This window comes from Austrofundulus limnaeus, unplaced genomic scaffold (assembly GCF_001266775.1).
Source record: "Austrofundulus limnaeus strain Quisiro unplaced genomic scaffold, Austrofundulus_limnaeus-1.0 Scaffold311, whole genome shotgun sequence".
In the NCBI taxonomy this organism is placed as follows: Eukaryota; Metazoa; Chordata; class Actinopteri; order Cyprinodontiformes; family Rivulidae; genus Austrofundulus; species Austrofundulus limnaeus.
In genome coordinates, this window is record NW_013952713.1 from 60,275 (window position 1) to 66,394 (window position 6,120).

The 6,120-nt window shown below is 40.1% G+C and overlaps 1 pseudogene; it reads left to right on the forward strand.

Moving 5' to 3' along the window:
• The first annotated feature begins 2,478 nt into the window (after positions 1-2,478).
• On the forward strand, positions 2,479-3,992 carry LOC106527159 (lysyl oxidase homolog 1 pseudogene; annotated as a pseudogene).
• The last annotated feature ends 2,128 nt before the right edge of the window (positions 3,993-6,120 follow it).

The window sequence follows — 6,120 nt, forward strand, 5'->3', positions numbered from 1 at the left end:
ACTTTTTCCCTGTGCCATTCCACATTATTACAAATAACTTCATTTCTGGACATTTATGTCCCATTTTGATTTCTTTGTATATATGGATCACTTGGGTTGTTACCAACATCTGGTGAAAATTTCATGTCATTACCACCTCTAGTAATATATTTACTGAGAAAAATGTTGACGTGTTCAATACTTATTTTACCCGCTGTAGCTGTCACAGTAAAAACAAATATTAAAAAAAAAACTACCTATATATTTGCTGTAACATGTATAAGCTCAAAGCATGATGTTTTTCAAACATAAGAGGAGCCCTTTAACTCTGTGAAGCTAAAGGTTGTTCTCCGCAGGATGTCAGCTCTCTTGGATTTCCTCCTGTGCTGCATCGTCATTCAGATCAATGCGTTCTTTCACATTATTTCACAGGGTACATGGTGTTTTTCAGCAGACTCCAGACACACACAGCGGACTTTGATAACAGGCGTCACACAAAAACAACCAGCTTTGACTTCACATCTTGGACTAATCTCTGGAGAACGTTTCTGTGACAGACTTTCAAAGAGCTGATGTTCTCTAGTGGTCTGCCTCCTTAGAGCTGCATTTTCTGTCTCAAACCAAAAAAAAAWWAAAAAAAAACATCCCCTGGGATCAATCTGTAGCTAAGAGCAAAAAACATAATATATATAGCTGACAGAAATTGTGTGGACTTGTAATGCACAGTAAAGATACAAAAACAAGGTTTATGTCGGACATCTAGACACTTTCTTTTTAATGGGGTGGGGGGGTATTATGCAAAATTTATTTTTTGGAGCTTTATAACACATTATAACATATTTTCTTCATTAAAAAAACCTACCCATAGTGTTGTTTTGACTCATTCATGCTTGCTTGAGAAATCTTTGAATCTCCTGTGGTAGCCATGTGGGGCTGCCTAAAYGCTTGCTGGTACAAATCACTGCCTATTTACACAAAGCTCCTCCCTGTAGCTCAGTCCCTGGCCCAGCTCCCTCCCCACACAGCACCCCTCCCCCAAAGCATTGTTGAAAAGATGTGCTGAAGTGGGAGTGTCGAAAACTGCAGGAGTTTCTTAAAGAGACACGGAGTTTAGATGCTAACCCAAATTTATTTTTGATACATACAGATTTTTCATGACAACTGAAGATAACATAGTTTTTTGATTGTAGTATAGAATTAAAYACATAATATCCACCTTTTAACTTTAAAGGAAACAAACTGGGACAGTGTTTGTTTGATGATTACGTTAAAACATTTCWTTTGATTCATGCAAATGATAAATAAGTACAAATAAATAAAACACTGTGTATGTTTCTGTTTCTTTGATAGAGATTGTAAGAAAGAATTCTACTGGTGAAATAAGCAGCATGGATTTCTATGAAAAGCTATGTACAGTTGAATAAACGAAAGGCTTATGCTGTAGCACACTGTGTGCAGAACCAATGTGCTTTGCAGTTAATTCAAGCAGTGACATTATAGATATGCAAAAAGCTTGAAAAACACACCAGGTTGTGACTCCTGATTTTTGTTTAACGAATAGACAAATTGAGGCTTTTTTAAGAACAAGAATGTTGTCCTTTCTTCAGTTTGTGGTGCACARTGGTCACTGCCCTGACTAGCCATGCCAAAGAAAACACAAACTGCTGACTTTGATAACAGGAGGTATTCTGACCCTATCTGTGAGCATTCTGTCAAGACGAACATGAAATGAGAAGTTTAAAATCCCACATGCATGAAGTATTTACAAAAATAAACAAATAATAAAAGAAATAATGTGATGTTTGGTCAGCTTTACATGTAGGAGATGTTCCTTTTGTTCATGCAGGTGTTGTAACAAGTAGCTGAGGGAATGAAAAAAAGATTGGGATGGAGTGGGGTATGTGTTGGTACACATGCATCTGTGCTTGATGAAAAGGAGCTTTTAGCTGCACTACTTTGGATTTAAAAGTTTTTGTGCGGGGTTCACTAAACAATTTTTATCATATCTCATAAAACAAGATTGTATTTGAAYAGTGTCATTGTTTTACTCTTATTAGAACATTCTGCTCATTACAAGGCAGAGTGTGTTYTGAGTTGTACGATGGATAGTTTTACTTTTGGTGAGGATTGTATCATGCTTTATTCTGACAAGATGCTCCTGTTATCATTTAGGGTGTTTAAAATCTTCCAAAGGTTGTTTTTATTACAAATGTTTTAAAGGCAGAATGAAAACAAAAGAAGTCTTTAAAGCACTTGCATAAAGATCACAATCTCTTTGTACTGATGTTTCACAAGTTGGAAAAAAAAATGAAAGGAAAATATGTTGTACAGTACATCCGAATGCTTTTGCAGATCGTAATGTTGACTCTGGAAACCTCTTGGAACCTTGGCTGCTGCAGGCCAGGAAACATCACTAGCACTAGGGCCATGTGGGACCTCTCGTTTTTAAAAAGAAAAAAAAAAGTTTGAGGCTTTTTTTCCATGGCCTATTGTAAGCAATCAGGCAAATAGAAGCTTGCAGTTGTGCAGTGCACAGGCACTTCTTTCTAATGGGCAGAGAGCGATGCTGACAGGAGAGCCAGTAAACCTGCAAGAAGTCAGGACATTTTTTCATAGCACTATCAGACAGTTACACCACCAGTGGGTCTTCTGAAGCCAACTTTTACTCTCCTGGGTGTGATTGCTCCTGAATGAAGATTCAAGCTTCTCTATTGCTGACAACAAAGAGCTGCAGATGCACTCAACCGCTGGCCTTCTTTGCAACCCTGCATCTGTCTCAACAGGCACACTAAAACTGTACCCACGGGACAAGGATACACATGTTTTRTTGACATAGATACAAGTGGTTTGAGCTTAAACTGCGGGCCGACTGGAAGTTTTTTTAATTCTCATTATTTTTTTATTATTATTTTGAGATGAGCTACTGCATTTTTGGAGCCAGTATGTTGTCTGTTGTTGTGTCATGTGTGGTATTCATTCTGGTGGGCTCAGTGGATGCTCAGGTTGCCACACAAACACATGGGGACAGCCAGAATCCAGGTCAGGAGCAAGACAATTCTGCAGCCCCTTGGAGACAGGTGATACAGTGGGAGAATAATGGCCAGGTGTTTAGCCTGCTGAACAGTGGAGCTGAATTTGTCCCTGCTGGAGCCGGAGCTCAAGACAGAGGTCCTAGGGTAGTTTTGGCAGATACTCGTCCAAGCTCTCCACGCAGACGTGGTGGAGGCAATGTTCGTAGACAGGCTCCAYCAAGGGGATCCTCCGAAACTGTTCGTGGGCAGGCAAGACATCCTTTTGGMTTTGGGCAAGTTCCTGATAACTGGAGACAAACCACAGGCAGTACAGGAAGTAGCCGGTTCCAGGTTCCTTCAAGCGGTCAACTTCATCCACCTTCATCTTCATCCTTYTCCTCATCTTCATATAATGTACCAGTGTACCCACAGTACCCATTTCCCCAACAGCCTCCATTTCAATCTTTTGACCCTAGTTTTCCAGATGGACCAGTTCAAAGCTACGAGCCACCCTTTCAGCCTGTTCCAGGGGCAGGGTTTGGCGGTGGAGGGTATGGGACTGGACAAGGGTACCCTGCTGGTGGGTATGGAGGAGGTTTGGGTCCTGTGCTCCCAGGCTCCCCATCTGACTTTAATGAAAATGGCTACTATTACTACCAGTCCTATAGCTTTGGGCCTAATCCTGTGGCTCCGCAACAAGCTGCCCAGCCACCATTTACAGATGGTCTGGACCACAGATACACCCACAGTCTCTACAATGCAGAATCTGCTCYTGTCAATCCTGTCCCTGATGTCAACCAGGCCCTTCCTGTTCCAGTGGACAGACCAGGAGCTGCTGGTTTACCACAAGTCAGAAGCCCGCAGTATGAGCAGTTTCCTCCATTTGGAAGAAGCCAACCTCCTTTTTTGCAACCTATTTCTCGTAGCAGAAATTCCCAGAACTCTGCACCTGAGAACCCCAGCACTAATGTTGGCAGTGTGTACAGACAGCAGCAAAGAGGTACAGTGTGGTTTGTCTTTTTTGTTCAAAATGTTTCTTCCAATAAACAGTTTAGAAACAAGTCATAGTAAAAGGGTATGACAACGTAGAGTCACAATAAACAAAAATCTATTTTGATCTTTTTAATCAAATTTCTGATCTTTTTTCGTCATATTTTTGCAGAAACAAAGTTCCTTTTTTACACATTTGCTGAAGGTACTTTTTTTCTGAGGCAAAATGATTAAACACTTGCCTTTTGATCTATGTTGTTACTTCACATATGAATTTGAAAAATGCAAAACTCATTTGGGAAATCACACCACGTCCCTCCATCGTTTTCTTTTGAATGGACATGTTTTTCTGGTGTTTTTCTTTAATGTTCATCAGAAATCTGATGTAATCTAAGTGAAACAGGTGGGTCTTTTTTCCACGTTACAAACAAAACAAAGCAGATGTGAGGTTCAGCTTGTCCACTAGTTATTGGAACCAGGTGTTGAGCAAAGCCTGCTAATGTGCGAGAGCACACACAAGAACCACTGTGCCTTTTTAAGGGGGGAGTTCAGAGTTACGAGAAAGCTGACTGGTGCATGAGGTGTGTAGATTTTAGTGATGGTTGCAGTGACCTCATGGGGGGGTTGAAGTCAAGGGGTGTTGGTTGGTTCTTGGGTAGGGGAGAAGGGAACAAGTGAGGGAGAAACAGTGCTTGCCTGCTCTCTTAAAGAAGGGAGAGCGTGGAAAGTCCCTGTAACACATGGGGTCCATTGCTTCAGCTACAGGAAATCAAACAAACATTTAGTCAGAGTTCTTGGATGGGGGGAGGAGTATTGTGAAAGCCTGTAGTGCACTACCTTAAAATATTCATTTGGCATTGCAGGCAGCTTCTTTGTATGAATAAGCATCCAATCACTTTTCGTTTTCATCACTGTTGCTGTGCAAGAGATGACGAGAGTGTCCTTAAAAGAAAAAAAAAGAAAGGATTAAAGATAAAAAAGCATGTAGGTCTAAGTTTTGAAGGCTAGAGGCTGTGTATTTTCCAAGCAGAAAGGATATTGGGACCTCCAATGAGATTCTCAGGCTTTTTAACGCAGTTTTATCATTTTTGTTTCACACTATAATCTGTTTTACTGCACAGCAGCCTCTCTAGTGCACTGTGTGCTTTCCAACCATGGTTCATTAGACACTTTAGAGCTGTGAGCCATTTCTATCATGCAGCACAAAAAGCCATCCTGTGCACAAAATGCCTTGGTGCTCTCAGTAATCACTGCAATATAGATTCTGCCATTAAGAGCTGTTGAAAATCAGACATTTTTATTGTGCTGCTTCATAGTACGACATTAAGTTTTTACAGTACTGTTGTGATCTATACAGTTACAGTTTTGTTAGAAATTATGTTAAGGGACAATTGTATGCACTTTTTTTCTTGAATGTGGCGCTGCATAATATCAGGATGTGTGTGTGGGGGGGAGTACACTAAACGGTCAGGTTGTTGATATAAAAATATACAGTAGCTTCATTCAATAAATTTTCTACTACAATCATGATGAAAGTATTGGGTTTGGGAGTTTTGAAGTTAAAACCAAAATAACTGAAACAACATTAATTTGAGGTATGTTTCTAAGAACAGAGCTGTTTGATGATGGGGGAAATGGCTCCTGCTCAATGAATGGCTTTGGTGTTGTCTTGTTCTGAGACAAATCCTACGGCTACAAAAAGATCCATAGCATGAAAAACCCATGGCTGCAAAACTTTTATTTTGATGCTAACATAACCCCTACCTGAGACTAAAAAAAATACGAAAAATAAGCYATTAATGTTGGCTACTGGATGTTGTCAATTTTAAAATTTTTAATCTTTTAAAGTGCCAACTTGATTTTAACTAGTTTAATTTGCCAGCAGCAAACACTCTATAGCTGTATCTATTTTGCCACAAAAAAAAAAAAAGAAAAAAAAAGGAGAAGACATATAAAAACCTTGGCACAATTCAGTTTCTTTTCTCCCTTCCCCACTTACAGTGTAATGGGTGGCTTTGTCACTTGCTGTTGAGAGCTGATCAGCTTTGGCTTCTCAATACACTTTATCCGCCTGAAAGAGACCCACTTTCACATTTCAGAAGATTAGAGGTCAGAGAACAAAGCCTTCTGAGGGTGGGGG